Genomic DNA, 18,657 nt, shown 5'->3' with positions numbered 1-18,657 from the left:
TCAGGGAAAACATCAAGAACTAGAAAGTTCTGTTGAGATTTTTAATTCTCGTTTTTATCAATGAGATGTGGCATCTCAGAAGCTCCTATGTATGACCTCTGCCCATCCCTGGTACAAATTCCTTGAGACCCTTATTCAGGAGGACCTCCTACCCTGGGCTTCTCATGCCACTTTTGCCTATGAGCTCCCCAGGCACTGAAATGAAAGTGCCAGCTTCCTGAAGTCCATGCTAGTTCAAACTCTTCTCCGCTGTCTTCCTCCAGAAGTCAGGGACTCAGCGATTTGAAAGGGACTGCTCGAGGCTTCCTTTTGGCGCAATTTCTCAGTTGCTATTTTAATTCTGCCTACTCTCTTACATGCTTCCCTTTCTTCCTCTGCAGGCTTTTCTTCTGCCCATCTACTTCTGTCTCTACATCCTGATTCCACCAGCCCCTCTCCTCCTCTTCTCCTTGAAACACACATTCCTTCACTTCTTCTAAACCTTCCCTAAAACATTAATGCCTAAATAAGTCTCAAAACATAAAATCTGTGAAAATTTTTGTGTTTTTGTGAAACCACTCCTCTCACTGTCTACTGCTCTTCTGTTTGTTTCTGAGTGGCCACTCAAGCCATACCTTCCAGATCTGAGGGCTGTGTGATATTAAGTAAATTAAATACTCTCTCTGAGCTCTCATTTCCCTACAGAGGCGAGGCAGTAATACCCACTTAATGGGGCAGTTGAGCATGAAATAAGCCGATGTCATTTACATGCTTAGTGCAATGCTTCCTGCCTTGATGTCTATTAACTAGCATTAATTCTGAAAACAGAAGTTAACACCTCATGTATGTACTCTACTTAATAGTACTTGGTAGTTTTTATATGAACAAGGACACTTAACTGTTGAAGTGGTAGGTGCAATTTCTGTTAAATACATATTAGTAGCTCCAAATGTGTGTTACTGGGAATTAGCATTAGTCTTTCTCTGTGAGTGTACAGACCTGTAGGGAGGGCCTTGTCCGTGTTTCATATATGCCTTTGCATGTTCATGAGATACGGGTTCATGGCAAATGAAGTGGCGGTTTCTGAGATTGATATGAGCATTGTTTGTTTTAAGCGAAGCAGCAGAAAAATTCAGAGCCAAGTTTGGGCCCAGGCAATTTAGCCCAGTCAAGGTTTTAAAGCTGAATGGTGATACTTTCTGGAAACTTAGAATTGTGGGCCATCTGAAACTCACCTAAACACAATGTTTAGACAATTTAAGATCTATACATGAGCTAAAGTTTTTACTTCTATTTAGGCAGCTTGCACAAACCCAAATATTGTGCTGTGTCTTAACTCCACATATTAGACATTAGTCAGGTAATTTAATACTATTTCTAGTACTGTAATGACTAGATCAGGTCAGAAGTCCTTGCAAACCCAAAGATGGTGTCCTAGTTATAATAGGATATTTTCCTAAACAGTATTGAGTGTAGGTTGAAATCTTCATTATTATTTTATTAATTGAAAATAATATTCATTCATTTGTTCTTCAAACAAAACGAATGAATATTATTTTATTTCATTGCCCTCTTATTCATCTCCTGAATCTTCCATGCAATTGAATACATTTATGTTAGGAAAAAAAAAAAATAGGTGGCTGCTTTATCTTACTTAGCCCAGTTATGACAGTGCTTTTATTCTTTTGCATTGGTTTAATATAAGTTAATTTCTTTTCAAATAATGTCTTTGGTAAAAAAAACAAATGGCTAGTATATTTGCAAGACAAATACCAGTCAAAAGAGGGCAGCAGGGTTTCTCTCAAGTGAAGTAAAGGGATTTCTTTCAGAAGAAAGCTAAGGAATCAAGAATTTAAAAATCTTTTAAAAATACCAAAATGAACAAGAATGGTTGAAAAATTAGCCACTTTCCTAAAAAAAAAATGCAGTTTAACAAGTTGACATCAGACAACCACCTACATAAAGAAGCAGGTATCCTTGGAAAAGGAAGAAGCAGGAAACTACTACTGAGTATGGGGTTTATCCTTTTTTTTTTTTTTTTTTAATCCCCCCTACCATTTCTGGCTTCCTTTGATCTTTGGTAAATCCATTTAAGGAGTAGAAGGTTAAAACTACAGAGTGATCGTTAAGTTGTCCATACAGTCTCCTTCAACTGGACTATATTGGATAGCTCAAGATTTTGGATACCAACACACTGGCTTCCAGAATGCCTGTTTACTGAGAAGCCTCGGTGGTCGCCTAGTAGCATCATTCCCAAAGCTGCTGCAATACTGGCGTAAACTTGGATGCATACCATATTGTCCATTCTGAATATCAGCTTCTCTTCCTCTTTGTCCCTTTGGAAGGCACAGAAAAACATTTGGTTGAGAAAACTTAAGTCAACTGTACAATAGTGGCCAAACTATGGGCATGACTCATAAACACCAGAAATGTTCAACCTCCGTAGGTTTTTATGATGAAGACATAAAAATAGCCAGATGCTGACTTTCTAGTTTTCAAATTAACTGTAGTTAAGGTGGAAAACCAATATTGGAGATACCAGCATTCTTACCTTGATAGTAAGATGCAAATTTGGAAGTCCAAAGTAAGGAGGCTACATGGAATATCTTAAATTCCATACCTTTTGGCTTAGTAATTCTACTAATTCGCTTACAAAGATACTCCCAAAGATTTATTTAAAAAAAAAAAAAAAGAATTCCATTAGGCTGTTTTTTTAAAAATTTTTAAAAATTTTTAAAAGATTTTACTTATTTATTTGACAGACAGAGATCACAAGTAGGCAGAGAGGCAGGCAGAGAGAGAGGAGGAAGCAGGCTCCCTGCTGAGCAGAGAGCCTGATGAGGGGCTCGATCCCAGGACCCTGGGACCATGACCTGAGCTGAAGGCAGAGGCCTTAACCCACTGAGCCACCCAGGTGCCCCTAGGCTGTTTTTAAATAACAGAAAAATATTATACACTGAAACATTCTGTGGTCATTAACACAGTGATTTCAGAGAATGCTTAATAGCATGAAAAGTTTCTTTTCATATTCCCATAAAAAAAAATAATAAACAAACAGAATAGTCAGCTATGCTAGAGTGTGATCTAAGTTACGCCTCCACGGAAGAATATATGAATTACCAAAGGCAGGGAAAAAAGAGTCAAATGGTAACACTGATTGTTCTTGAATTGTGGAGTTAGAGACAATTTCTGTTTTCTTTATTTGTACTTTTCTGTGTTCTCCAAATCTTTTTAAATGGGCATGGAATAATTAAGTGTTCAGGAAAAAAATTAAGGAAAAAGTGAAGTTGACCTGTTGAGCTGAAGAAAGCCAGGCAAGAAAGCATGAGTGTGGGAGAACACTTTATTCTGTAGCAAAGCTCATCCGGATGCAAAGGACATACTGGTCACATCAGTTCCTGGTGCTGGAGCACGACAGCTTACCTGCTGATGCCCTCTGACGGGGAGAGGCTGTTGAGGGACAGGCAGGAGTAGGGCTGACCTTCATTTCCAATGTGTAACACTTGCTTAGTTTCCTCATGATTCCTCTGGGCTGCAAAGCAAACTCAAGAGTTCAGCTATGCTCAGATACTATTCTACCCCACAGCTAAGAGCTGGACTTTCCAGATTTCTCCACTCCAAGGAGATGTGCAGTTTTTTAAAGTTTATTTATTTTTTAGTTGTCTCTACACCCAAACATGGGGCTTGAATTCATGACCCCAAGATCAAGAGTCACTTGCTGCTGCTGTTCCAGCTGAGCTGGTCAGGCACTTCTGAGATTGCACAATTAATTTAAAAAAAAAAAAAAAGTGGAAAGTGAGTCATAGCATGACATTGGCTCCTATTTTCATTTTGCAATACAAAATACATCAGGGCTAAGGAGAAAAAAAATCTATCATCTGTGATCATAATGGTTTTGTGAAAGAAAGAGCTCTATCCTAAAATGTAGACAGTACATCATAATCTGAGAATAAGAGACAATATTCTAATCAGATAAATTTTGCCTTATGAAAACCTCCTCATATTTTTCTTTCAATTTTATCACTGATACATGAAAGCATCACTTTGGACTAACATGGGTTCAGGAATTGCCACTTAAGGAACCATTAACTAGTTTTAGACTAACTTCTCTGTGATCTCCTCACTACATTTTAATGATGATTCTTATCCCTTTGTAGAAATGAGGGCACTGAGGTCCAGGTTTAAGAGGAACATGAGGCCTATCTGACCAGATTTTACTCTACTATCATTGAGTCCTCATGTTTGTGTTTATGATGTCCAGAAAGAAAAGAAAACCAAATAATTGGTTTAAATATAGACATTGCTTAAGGAAAGACCTAAGGCTTAAAATAGTAATTTTTATTAAATAAAAATGTTGAAAACATTGCTCATTGTCATCTTGGGGAGAGACAAAGATCTGAATCTAGGGAAAAGGTCTATGCTTCTTAAAAGAGGGACCATGGTAGATGAAAAGATACTCACCAATGGTGGGAAATGTACAAGCTCCATTAATACAGGCAGAACATGCACAAACTATTCTGTACCCAGAGAGCTTTGAGCAGCGAACCTGGTGACCTTCCAGACAAAGACACAAGCTTCCCGTGGCCCTCGTGTCTCCATTTTAGAGTCTTTCTTACCCTCACTTTCTCAGGAAGGTTCTCGATGCTCTCCCACCTCATCCTAACAGTTCTGAGGTCCAGCTCTTTGCCTGTAACCTCAGAACATTCCTCAGTGTCTACTCTGAGACTGAGTGACTTGGAAATACATTTGTAGACTTTACATCTCTTTGCCGGGCTAAGATTTCCTGCCTAAGAGCTACTCTTTTAAAAGAAGGGGAAGAAATAAAACCAGGGCTAGAGAACATCTGGGGACCCAGAGGAATTGGGGATTTGTATTAAAAATGCTTTACTTAAGGTTAAGAACCCCTAAAGTTCTGGTTTGACAGTTGAACTTGAGTTCAGTTTGAAGTGGAAAAGAGGGGAAATTAGGAGAATCAACCTGAGACACAAAGCACTGTGGGCCTAGGGTTAGGGTTAGGGTTAGCATATTAATATTATTTTTTATTTTTTTAGCATATTAATATTTTTAAGAGTTTATTTGAAGAAAAATGGATTCAAATTGGGCAGCATCCAATCTAGCAGATACAAAGGAGCTCCAAGGAGATGTACCAAAGGAAAGACTTTTATAGGCAGAAGGGAGTGGGAGCAAGGACATTACACTAGGCCAAAAAGCAGGTTGGTTTTCACAAGGCCACTTCTGTTTAGGAGAGCAGGGAGTGACTAGTGTTGATCAAGTGATTCCTGACTGACTGGCATGAGATTCCATTTCTTCCAGAGCTGAAACTGGAAGTAAGTCTTTTTGGTGACGTGGGGCTGAACAAGAGCCACTCCATTTTGGACTTTTTTTTTTTAAACCAGAACTATCAGTTCCTGTTAGGAAGTAACTTATACATTCCCATCTGTTATGGACCCCTCTGATCTGTTCTAGCAGGACCCCATGGGACAGATCTTAGCACCTTGTTACTTTAATTAGAACTGTAACTTAGTGTTTGTCTAAATGGAGTTACTTTCCAGCTTGCTGATTTTGAGCCCAGCCAATGTGTTTCTGCTGACCTTTAATCCTTTTGCTGCGCACCCAGCAATGGAATAGTGCCTTTCTAGGTTGACTGGCCAGGAGCAGATGGGCTTATCTGCACACAGCCTGTAACATCACTACAAATTTGGGACTGCACGAATGTTAATAATCCGGATTCAGGTTCCCAGTAGAGAAAATGTATTTGCTTTTATCATGAATATCAAATAAATGAGTAGTCCTACCATTTTTTTCCTTTGAACTTTCACTCACTTTTTGTGATGAAATATACATCAGAAAAATTAAAAGCGGCTCCATGCTGTCAATCACTTAAAAATCCAGTGTGTTTCTTTTTCAAAGACTTTCATGAGGCAGTCTGCTTGAAATCTATTTTAACTTATTTTTTAAAAATAGCATTTTATTTTATTCTGCGGAGCAAGGGTATATTTGGCTGTAAAAGTAATTCCGCTTGAACGGTTCTTACTTTCTCTCTGCTTGGTTTTGGAGAAAGGAAGTCTTTTCCCCCTTCCTCTATTTCTGGTTATTCTATTTCCTCTTTAAAAGTTCTGCCGAGACAGGATTTCTTCACCTGGCTCCACCAACAGAATCGGGGGTTCAGTAAACCTCCATCGGAGTAAAAATGACATCCCGCTAATTGTAAGTTAGCAAGTCCTTCCATTATGGGTAAAAGCAATGGACCACAGAAATTGTGTGAAACTCCATGACTGATAGAATCATACATCAATCATCATCTTAATCTTATGTGGTTCATTTTTGCAGATTTGATTAACAGTTCCCATAGTTACTGGACATGTTTCTACATACTGACAGTTAATATATTTACAGTGAAGTGTATTTCTGTATCACAAAATTATTCTTGTAGTGTTTTGATAGTTTTCCTTAACATAATTAATTCCCTTTATAATGCCTTGTCTTTTATTTATTTAAAACTACTATTCTGAGAAGGGAGTCCATATGTTTCATAAAAATGCAAAAGGGGTCCATGGTTCAAAACCTATGAAGAACTTAATTTTTTTCCCTAAAATCTTTATTTTTCTATGTAAGCCATCATTTGCATGTCCTTTGCTTATCCTGAAATGCCCCTAAGTCAACAGACTTGTATTTTCTTTCAGGATCCTATGATCTAATATTGCATGTTAAGTAAAAGCATTTTTAGTGCCAGTTAGAAAAGTGAATCAGACATTAAATTAGCATTTACTATAATGAAATCAGACCTGTGTAATTACCAGCATGCAATTACACTCATCTGAAAATTTGCCATGTTTCCCTTTTCAGCATCAAATCATCAAAACTCTTATTTGGCCATGAATGATAAGATGTTCTTTCTCCAAATGCTGAATACAGGCTTTGATTTTCTATGACAAAAAAGCTCTATAGCAATTTAATGGATTAAACTATTTATTAAGTGCCTATAATACACTAGACACTGTGCAAATAATATTTACTCTTATCAGGATATAGAATGTTTAATACAACATACAAATCGAGAGCACTAAATGCAATGTGCCTGAATCAGCAGAGATGATTTTAAGGTTGAAAAGCACTACATGAGAAAATAAACGAAGACAAAATAATAATGCTCAGGAACACTGATTTTTGTATATTTGTTTTTCCTGAGTGGAATTCTAGAATTAATTCCTGCATCACTGTCGGCTTTCGGGGGGCTCTGTACCTAATGAGAGGGCAGCTCTATTTAAAGTGAGTCTTTGATCACAGAAGGAGTATCCCACTTCATTTTTGAGGCTTGATGTCAAATCCTGGTAAAGAGCCTGAACTTAGGTGTCCGATGACCCTGGGTCTGCATGCTGGCTCTACAGCTTCCTACTTGTGTGACCTTTTTAAAGATGCATCTCAGTCTAAATTGCATTTCCTGCAAATAAGAATGATATGACTTGCAAGGTAGCTATGGGAATTAAGAGTTATGTGGAAATTGCCTGTCGCATAATGAGTGCTTAACAAATTTTAACTGTTATTTGTTGTTAGAACTCTGCTCAAATATGTTCCCTTCCTGGCAATGAAAATTCAAGAATTATGGAAAATTCTGAACTCAGTTTAACTCTTACATTGTTTAGAGGATATGACATAGTTCTTGTCTTGGGGAAATACAATTAAGTTAGAAATTATATGTATATAATTTCTCTTTTTATATTATAATGCATATATGCATTGGAAAATACCAAAAGGCAGTAAAAGCTAATGCTAAATGTTGTGATATTTTTGTATATCAACTAGAATCCTGGCACAAAACAGAGGAGAGTTAAATGAAAGGACCATTTGCAAATATGTGGGTAAGGTTGCCTCACTGAAAGGAGGTCACATGGAGAGCCATGTGCCTTATGAAACAGAGGCTAGAAAGCCGTTTCTAGACTCTGCGGAGAGAGTGAGTGAGAGTGAGAGCAAGGGCGAGAGAGCTCTGGCTGCCACAGTGGGAAATGCCTCCTCCTGGGACTTACAGCCTTGTCCAGAGAAGCACTGCTCTCAGTACTACTCTTATTGCCCTGTGGGAGGAAGTCCAGAAAACCTAGATCCTAACCTCTGTCTCCACCCGACCAAAAACCACCAGAAGTCGGAAAGCTCAGGAACCCAGGTAAAGCGGTGCGGTCTCTATGGTCAGCCTAGTGGAACAGGGCAGAGAAGGATAGGGATTGGATGGAACAGTCCAACAGAGATGAGTCAGCGAAATACTGTAGGAAGTATTTAGGAATTCAGAGAAGGAGAGCACCATAAGGATTAGAGTAGTCACAAGAAGCTTCTCTGACAGTGAAAGCTGGCTCCTATAAATAATCCCTGCTTTAGACTCACACGTGGGCACATTTGAATTAAGTGGGACATAACCATTCAACTGTAACAATTCTAGCAAATTATATGGTTGGAAGGGGCGCCCCCTGCCCCCGCTGAATAATGGTGCTGTTTCTTCTGTGGCTGAATTCCTTAGTCATGGTGACTGAGGTATAGCTTCACAAAAGCCCAGGATTTTTGCCTTGTAAATGTAGAGAGAGCTTAGTAAACAAATTACCTTGTGTGAACAGACAGAACCAATGCACTGGGAGGTGGATGTCGCAACTAACTTGACAATAGCGCTCAGCCTTGTTTTTCTCCCTCGCCCTAAAAGGCCTGGCAATCTGCTCAAAGATAAACACTCTGTTCTCCTGGAGCCTGCTCCATCTCTCACTCAGCTTCCATTGAATTACTCCTACAAGACTGATTCATTTGAAACTTCCTATTGATCTGTTTACAGAATTCATTTCAGGACTTCTTTTTTTGTGACAGGGATGCTTTCAACAAGGGATTCCTTTGGGTCTTATTTATAATTTTGTTGTGGTTGGTAAGGCTGCTTGTGTGTTCAGAGAGATTGTCCCAAATGTCTGCTCTAACCATTTCTGTGCAACAGAATAATTCAGACATTCAGCAGGCATTCCGTAATCCTTCATTCACCAAACATTTTCTCAGGGACTGTTTTATGTCAGGTACCGTGTTGGTTATTAAAGATGCCTTAGCTAGCTCGAAGACATAGCTGCCTTTAATTCTAACAGACTGATGATAATGGTGTCTTCGCAGGATTCTCTGGGGATTCTCAGTCCCGCTCAGGTTCAGCAGAGAAGAGCGATGTCATTGATGAGCCTTGTGACACATGGATGGGAGGCGGTGACACTTTTAGCTCACCTGGTTGGCCATTACGTCTTTCAGGTTTAATACAACTTTTCTTGGAGAGGAAGGCTTTGTAGTCATAGACAAGTTCACTTCAAGTATGTATTCCCTCCCACCCAGAAGGCTTTCAAAAATCCTTGTTGAATAAGTTATTCAAGGGTTTAAACAGTCATAGGAATTAGCCTTTTCGAGGATGACATGTGATGCTCTTTTCTTCCTACTTTTATCACATTTTGAACAGTGATGGTGAAAATGCACATATAAAATGGTGGAGACCAGTCTATGCCTCACATTTCTGGAGACTTTCACAAATGATATCTATGAATCTGTGTATGCACGTGGAAGTTAAGGAGCATATTTAAAATCACAAATGACTGAGTTGGAAGTGGCAGACTGCTTCCAGGAGCAATCTGAGAAACAATTGACACATGAAGAAATAGGTTTCATTTATGTCTGTGACAGTTCCATGGATGTGTTCTCTACTGGCTTCAAAGAAAAAGTTGATACATTTGTCCCTCAGGTAGAAGTGATGAAACTTTACAACTTCAGAACAATTTTTAACAATTCTTTATTTCTTCTATACTAACCTAGAAAGAAGGAAGAATAGAGTCATACCTATAGTGGTGTAAACACTTGCTGATTCTCTCTCTCTCTAGAGATTTATTTGCTTGAGAAAGAAAAAGCGAGCATGTGCGTGGGGGAGGGGCTGAGGGAGAGAATCTTCAGGCAGACTCCCCACTGAGGGCTGGGCTCCATCTCATGACCCCTGAGATCACAGCCTGAGTCGAAATCAAGAGTCAGACACTTAACCGACCAAGCCACTTGGTACTTCTCCTGCTGATTCTTCTTAACCCCTGGGTCACTTCTGCCTTTAGTGAAGGTAATGAAAATATTTAACAACATGCATGGGCAGCAATGGAGTAGAGCGGGTACTGGCCCGTGGAGTTGGAATAGGGGCTCAGAAACCCTGAGCAGGAATGCCGGGCATTCAACTTTACTTACCAAAACATGGGAAGGTCAAGGGAAAGAATAAAGTAGGTGGGCTAGACGGGATTTTGTTCTTGGTGTCTAAGACAGTGGCTACAACGCAGTTCAGAAATACTTTACTCTCTGGTACAACTGTACGGGTATTAACCAAATATCAACCCTTCCTTCCTCAGTATCTGCTGGGCTCTGCTGGCTGCCCTTCTTCTCTGGGAGCCGGAGGGATTCCCAGTAGAGGGGGTTGCAGCTAAGAAGAAAGGCATCCCCATTTTCATTGCTTTTTCTTCTTCCCCATATGTTTTGTTATTTGTCACCCCCTTCCGACTATTTTATTTCTTTTTAAATTTGATTAGCTATTTTATTCATTTTTATTTATTTATTTATTTATTTACTAATGCTTACTCTGATCCGCACAGCGTACTAATTACTTTTCGTCTCGTTTAATCCTGCCAATGAACTTCACATGTGGTTACCTGTCTTACAGGTAAGGAATGAGTTCCGGAAAGGTTTCTAGGATCTTGACTTGTCTAAGGACATAGAGCAGGTACCTGGTTGGCCTAGGATGTGGAGCCAGATCTGGCCGACTAAAAAGTCCACATATTTATGATGACAGTGTATCTAGAGTGTTTTATCTTTTTAATTTAAATACCCGGTTGAATTAATTAAATAAGACCATTAGACTGAGCTGGATCTTGTGTAAGCAAACCCAAGTCTAAGCTGATGAATGCCTCAAGGTTACAAAGTCAAAACCTGAGGACAGCCAACTAGGTTTTAAACTCTAGCCAGTTAATAATGTTTTTGCTTTGCTTCTGCCTTTTCTCAGTGAACATCTCTCCCAGGCCCTGTCACTGGGTGTTCCTAACCACTGAGGGGTTGGCAGTGCCTGATTCTAATCTAGTTCAGCTTAAACTCTTAGAATGTTTAATATTCTTCAGTTTATCTTTTAACAACTTTTAGAATGGCTTGTTCTGTCTGCCATAGTCCTGTTGTCTTAAACTAGGTATCATGTGTGTGAATGTGTAGTGTGTGTGTGTGTGTGTGTGTGTTGTATATCTCTTTCTGTGTGTCTCTGTCTATATCTGTGTATCTATAGAGAGATCCAAATAGTCCTGTAGGCATTGAGTCTGTATTTCCCACCCTACAAGAAAAATATAACTTTTTCATGGAAAGAACTGTTATTTGTGGAAAACCTTAAGGACCCTGGATTATAGGGGTAAACCCCAAAAGGTAAGCTCCCAAACGGAGAGGATGAGAGAGCAAGAGCTGGATTATTCTGCATAATAAAGTGACAGTTAATTTAGACTGACCTCTGGCAGTTTGAGGAAAGTCTGGGCCTTTGGAATTTGGAAGGAAATATGGGAGTTGGGGGGGGCCATCAGAAGGATGATGGCCCAAGGCAGCAGAAGGCTGAGGTTTACTGAAGGGAATGGGCAGTCAGAGAAAGAGGAAAAACAAAACAAAACAAAACATCCAAAAAACAGAAAACAAAACAAAACAAAAAACCCAGGGAGGACTGAATGTGTCAGAGAACATAATTTATATATATTTTTTTGGTCCATTTTAGATTCTGCACCCCCCTTCCCTCCCCACCCCCCAGGGTCCTCTCCAGCTCCCAGAGACTGCTGGCATCCGGTGCACTGTGGAGAATGGAAGGGCTCTCCACCCTGGCTGGGCTGTGCATCCCCAGGAAGGGAGGATGGAGATCACTGAGGATCTAGCTGGGAGATGAAATGGGGTTAGAAGTAACAGGAAAATGTAGGCTACCTCACACAGCAGGACTCAGAAATAACAGCAGCAATGCTGGACTTCCCCAAGCAAACAGAGACTGGAGTCCTGTTGCTTGGATATTAAAGAGAACCATGGCCCCAGAAGAGTGGAATATATGAGGGCATTTATTTTACAGGGTTTTCAGGGCTTTAGGAAGCAAAGAGTTGCTTCTTCTCAGATACTTTTTGGAACTCCTGCTTGTTCTCCCTGTTAGAACATTTTAACAAATACTCCTTTTGCTGTCAACATGTTTTATAAACACCTTTTGCTGTCAACCTGTTGTATAAATATATGGGCAAAGGAAGATCGGTTCCCATTGGCTTTGATCATTTTTCTTCATGGTGCTGTGCTCCGGGGGCGGGACGTGAGAGCATCTCACGCTCTATGCTGCTCTGCTTCTGCAGACTTTTTCCAAACCCAGTTCTGTGGAATGTGTTTCAAGATGGATTCTTCTTATCCCCCAGTCAGCAGCCAATTCTTTGAAAGATCTCAGCACATTTGTGTTTTCTTGAGAAAACAGAACTAAATTCAGGAATAATGATTAGTACTTACCGGATGGCCATGAGCCAGATGCTGTTCCAAGTACCCTAGCGTTGACCATCTCTAATGGTCTCTACATCCTAGGAGGATGCTACAGTTCTTATTTCTGTTTTGCTGCTAAAGAGACCAAGGGGGTGTACAAGTGAGTTCTTTTGATCGAGATGTCCCAGAAGTGGCCAGTAGCAGAGTTAGGACCTCAACACAGGGGATCAGATTTTACTCGAAGCCTATCCGGCCTATTGATAAGATGAATTTGGGTTAATGGAAATGGTACAGTTTTGAGTCTCACTTCATTTGTGTACTGACCTTTGCTGCTTTGTTAGACCGCAGTTAGGAACGAAAGTGTTCACATATCAGCCTTTGGGAACTTAAGTTAGGGGAGACACATGGTAGTTATCCACAGGAATTCAGAGGCCAGAAAGGCTCATTCTCCCTTGCCCTCTGATTATCCCCCAAACAATCCAAGACTTCAAGGTAGGAAAACATTTTCTGGCTAGATACAGGATTCTCATACTTTTAGGAAGAATGAAAGATGATTTAAAAACTAAGGTAACGCGGGACACCTGGGTGGCTCAGTCGGTTAAGCATCCAACTCTTGCTTTCTGCTGAGGTCATGATTTCAGGATTGTGAGATTGAGCCCTGTGTCTGCCTCTGTGCTGAGCACAGAGTCTGCTGATGTTTTTCTCTCTGCCGCTCCCTGCCTCCTTCTCTCTCTCTCTCATACAAATAAAAACTCTTAAAGCAAACAAACAAACAAACAAACAAAACACTAAGGTAAGGCAAACGTATAGGCAGATGTACTTATTAGAGAGAATGGCCAGACAGGATTCTTCAAAACCAGTGGAACACTGGAAAATGAGTACCATCACCATGAAAACGTATAAATGCCTTTCTTCCCTCACTGTGAGGAAAACATGGCGCTATGAAGTTAAGAACATTGATCCGGGGAAGAAGATTCATTTCGGAGTGACAGTGTCATCAAACCATAGTGATTCTTAGAACTATGGTTTCTGCTATTGAGGGAATCTTTACTTCTTCGAGTTGATTTGGTAAGAATCAGTTTTCAATGTGGGAGTTTGGGGCCTGGTGGTGGTTTGTGCTAAGGATCTCGCCAGCACCTCTGTTTTTTCTGTCTTGAGCAAACACAGCTGCAGTAGCCTCAATTCCCTGGGAGTGACCAGCCTTGACCATGCCTATGGCATGGTTCGATGAGGACAACTGGGAGAATAATGTCAGTCTGATGCAGAAGCTGCCTTAACACCAATGTGCACATTTTGGATTCCAGAGACGAAGAACATAGTGGTAGGGGATTTGCAAAGGAACGGATTCTAGTGATTTATATCAAGATTTTGAGATTGAAGGTATGCCAGCTCTCTCCTATACCTCATTGTTGGTGGAACATTCTCTGTGAAAGATGAGACCCATTCCTACTTTCCTATTGGGTGGATTGTTTAAATGATCTGTTTCCCCAATTTGTGGCACTAAAGTCATTATGTTTAATTCAACCATTTATTATATCTCTATTGTTCTCAATATATCATGGCAGACTGTGATTTACAGTTTCTAGCATAATCAAGAGAGGAAGAAAGACATATACTTACATAATTCTTCTGCAAGTTAGCACTATGCTAAATCTGAAAGCCATGTAATAAAGGATCCCGGGCTTAGCTACAGATAGAGGGAGAATTCAATTGGAAGGATTTGCTCTTTCTGAAACACGAATACAGTTTGACTTGTATTTCTGGACAATGCACATTTGTTGTGACTGTTGCCCGTGGATCAAAGCGGCTTCCTTTTCTATTTCTCTCCGCCTCTGTTTAGGTATTATACAGGTATATATTACACATCCTTACTCTTTGGTTGTGAACTCCTAAATCAGATGACATTAGCACCTTTGGCTTCCTGTGGCCAGAATGCCTCCATCTGGGGGCTTCTTGCTTCAGGTGGGAGCAGCAGCTCTCCACTGATTTATAGCAAAGGACCACAATCTTATCCATTGTGGGAATGGAACCGCTTCCTGCTTCTTCCCCTGAATAAACACACAGCATCTGGTTTGACCCTCGTCCCCCTCAGGGAATGAGAGAGAAAGTAATTTTACATAACAAATTTCAATTAGTGGTGCTAATGGAGAAGACTTGCTGTGAATTGCCTGAATCCAGAGATGATTTGCAAACAGTCTCAGTTCATGATATTTGTACCAATTTCAATTTAAGCTGCTGATTAACACTATGTATTTATACATGTAGAAAAGCAAATTATTTCAATTACCAAGCCTCAGGAATATAACTCTGCAAGCTTTATTTAAAACCACAACACAGCTGTGGCAGTCATTTCACAAACTATTCTTCCAGTTTTGTGGCATTTGTTTCTGTGTTGAGATTTCATTTTTATTAAGTTTGTAAAAGTCACTTTCTGGGTAGACGGTCTTGTGTTTTGGTGAGTGTGTGATTAAAACCTTTCTTTCTAGTCATTTTAAAATAATGTTATTTGGCACGTGTTGATATGAAATTTGGGAATCAATACTTCGAGTTGAGAGTTTGAGGTTGATCTTTTTTCCCTTGAGCCTTTTCTTTTCCCTTCCCTTCTCCCGTCTTCTCACCCTCCCTCCCTTCCTTCCTTGGTTTTTGCTGATGGTGGAAATAATCATGAATAGTGAGTGATAGAGCTTCAATAGGTTAGGAAATGACTGAATCACCCATTATTTCCTGTGAGGATCTACCTTTCAGAAGTCACACAGATGAATAATCATCTGAAAAGAAACTCGTTAGTTATTTAGGATTTTTTTTCTCACTTCTCATGAATGAGTGCTTCTTTTCTGTAGGACTTAAATTGTTGAAATAGGAGATTCCAGGAAAACACACACACACACACACACACACACACACACACAGACACTCACAGAATCAATTTCTACTTATAGCTCCTTGGGTAAGACATGTGGTCCTATCACTAAGCACTGTTTTTTTGTTTTTTGTTTTTTTAACTTTTTTTTTCAGTCATTCAGTTTGTTTCTTTCTTTCACACTTTGTGAAAGTCCAATAAATCACCGGGATGAGCTAAACTGAGCAGCTCGGTTACTGGCCGAACATCTAGGAGAGAGGTGACCTTCTGAATTTATGTCTACTAGCCCTTCCTTGGGGTTCTCTCACTGGAAAGTAATTAAATTTGCTTTAGTGAGCTTATCTTCTTAGGACTTTGGATCTTTGCTCTGAGGACTTGTTGCTCAGCCTGAAGGATTTTAGGATCTCCTTATTTTTTGATGCATCTGAAGTCTAGCCATGACATCCTTGAGCCAACATCAGATGCGTGGATAAATTGATATACAGGAGTGGGAAATAAACATGCCTCCTGACTTGTCTATTGAGAAACATATCTCTGTTTCTAATACTTCTATTTTCCGGCAACCCAACCGTGAGCATGTGTGATAGATGTCTAGTAACTGGGGGAATCCTGGGATTTCCAGTCTTCCAGTGTTGATACAAGACACATAAATGGATGTTTTCTCATTGTGTGTTCATTTGGGGCATTATCATGTTTGCGGGAGTCTCTCTTAAAGCACAAATGCAAAAATAAGTTCACTCTAGAAAACATAGTTATTATGGAAAATCATGTTTGCATCACTAGAGGCCAGAAATAAAATGGCATGATTGTGTTGAATATTCTTGATAATAAATAAAATAATTTTTTATTACATATTGTGCGTGTCTTGCTTACAAATAGATGAGAATGTTTTGGTTTGATGTGGGGTAGATTCCAGTATTAAGCATGGAAGTTAAGAAACTGCATAAATGGAATTCAAACAGCTTAGTCATACCTCATAGTGAGAGGTATGCTGAAGACTATCACCCAGATCCGGATTATTATAAACCAATAGTGGGAGTCATTGGCAGGATGTAAATAGTCATCTGATGTGAATTATGTAATAAAGTCACTATTAGTCAGTTTCATAGCTTTCTTTCATTTTTTTTTTTTAGGTTTCTTGCATTTCTAACTGTGGGAAAAATGATATACTACATCGCATATACTATAGCAAAATCAAAGACTGATTGCCTTTACATTTAAAACACAAGAGAATTGTAGTCTTTTTTTTTTTTTAATATTTGCATTAAGTGAAACTGAGACACCTGTGATAACTAAGTACTTTTGTAAATGTGTTCATATGCCCCCCATTAGGCACAAATCCCAGGGACCCATTTCACCTTCTGAAGCTGAAAAGAGCAAGTAGAAATATGGGTATAGCTTCAGGTATGGTTGGACCTAAGAGCTCAGCCATGAAGATCCTTTTTATTTTCCTCCTGGCCTGATTCTTCTCTCCCTTCCTTTTCCTTACTGTCATCTGTGCATGCTGCTGGTGCTTAGGGACTAGTGTTGTTCTGTCTACATGCTGGGTGAGATGGATTTTAGTGCTTTTAGTTTTATCATTGCTTTCTTCCTTGCTAAGGAAGGAAAAGTGACACTCTCCATCTATCTATCAAAAATAATGATGGGGCACTGATTATTCTTCCTTGGGTAGTAAGGACACCTCTTTCGGACACTCAGAGAGGGGATGGTACATATTTGCTTGTTCAGGTGTATGTCATGCGCCTACTCCCACAGAGAGGAGGTGTAATGCTGTTACTATCTACTACATCCAGGAATATTTAAAATAGTTTTCCCATCAGGTTATGGGATAAACCATTTCTGAAACTAAAAGGATTTAATATGTGAGCTTCATATGCCTTATGTATGGATAGCATACGAACTAAAAGCCTCTTAGGAATTATGTGACATTGACTCTGTGTTGCTTTTGCTAAAGCATGGTAACTTTTCTTTATCAAATAATGTTTTGTGGTGGTTCTGTCAAAACAGTAATACAGACACTGTTTTTTGCTCTGATTGTTGTTGATGCTGGTTGTGTGGTCGTAATGGCATTGGCAGTACCAAAGAGGAAGAAAGCCACTTAGGATGTGTGTTTGGAAATTCTGCCTTCATTTTCTTTATTCATTTATTCAACAAATATTTATTCAACAGCTGCCATCAGAGTGGGAATCACAAGTGATCTCCCATCCAAGTACTAACCAGGCCCGACCCTGCTTAGCTTCCGAGATCAGACGAGATCGGGCGCATTCAGGGTGGTATGGCCGTAGACAATCACAAGTGATCAAGGCAAATCCAGCCCTTACTCACATGTCACCTTCTCACCCAAGCTTTCCTGCCTGTTCTGCAGAGAGCCAGAAACCCTCAGTTCTGCCTTATGCCATCAATAGTCCCTGGTCCCCTTCCCTGCTTTTTTGTCTCCATAACAGTTGCCATAATTTAACTATATGTCTCTTGTTTATTCTTATCTGTTTCTCTTGATTAGAATTTAAGGTCCTTTAGGCCAGCTGTTTTTATTTATTTTGTCATTAATTATATCAGCATCTAGGACTATGTCTGGCACAAAGGAACAGTAATATTTTTTGAATGAATTCATGAGGTCTTGGCTACAGTCTCCATTCTGTCCTGTCCCTGTCAGTGGACACTAGGCATGCTAATTGTTTTACGCTCAAAACTCTAAGAAACAAAATCAGTGTGAATTAATGGAAGGTGACAATGGAGATGCTAATTTGGATTCCGTGGCTAGGAAGGACTTACGGATGAGGTGACCTCTGGACCCAAATGGCATGAGAGTGCAATCCGTGCCAGTATCTGGGAGATTTCACAGTAGAGCAAACGAATGAACTGAGCTCAGAAGGATTGTGGATGGTCTGGTCAAGAGAGAGCAAGATGCTCAGTGAGGGTAGGTGTGGGTAGGGGAAAGAGAGGATGAAAAAGAGCTAAACTGGGAGCCCGGGCAGGCATGCCATGGTTAAGATGGGATTTTCTTCTGAGTAGGAAGAGATGTGATAGGATAGAAGTGACAGTGGGATGGGGATTTTTGAGCAGGAAGGTGGCATGATCTTTTCTGTTTATTAAGGATCACTTAGGCTATTGTACTTCAGTCAAGAGTGGAAGAAGGAAGAACAGCTGGGCCATTGGGTGAGTGCTGGTAGAAGACAGGGGTTTTGGACTACGTAGTAACAGTGCAGGTGGCACAAGCAGATTCTGGACATATTTCAAAGGTTGATTCAAAGAAATTTGCTAATGGATTGGATATGAAATAAAAAGAGGGGTTAAAGATGACTTTAAGGTTCATTTTGACCAATTAA

General features: G+C 39.8%; 1 protein-coding gene and 1 pseudogene across 2 annotated transcripts in view; one reads left to right on the top strand and one right to left on the bottom strand.

Annotated features, from left to right (window-relative positions):
- KCNIP4 (potassium voltage-gated channel interacting protein 4) overlaps nucleotides 1-18,657 on the top strand; it is a 1,128,645-nt gene that overhangs the window by 58,017 nt on the left and 1,051,971 nt on the right. The window lies entirely within an intron of this gene.
- Nucleotides 17,492-17,618, bottom strand: LOC123391212 (annotated as a pseudogene).

This window comes from Mustela putorius, unplaced genomic scaffold (genome assembly GCF_011764305.1).
Source record: "Mustela putorius furo isolate JIRA1106 unplaced genomic scaffold, ASM1176430v1.1 tig00000083_pilon_pilon_pilon, whole genome shotgun sequence".
NCBI lineage: Eukaryota > Metazoa > Chordata > Mammalia > Carnivora > Mustelidae > Mustela > Mustela putorius.
This window is presented reverse-complemented; position numbering and strand designations above follow the sequence as displayed.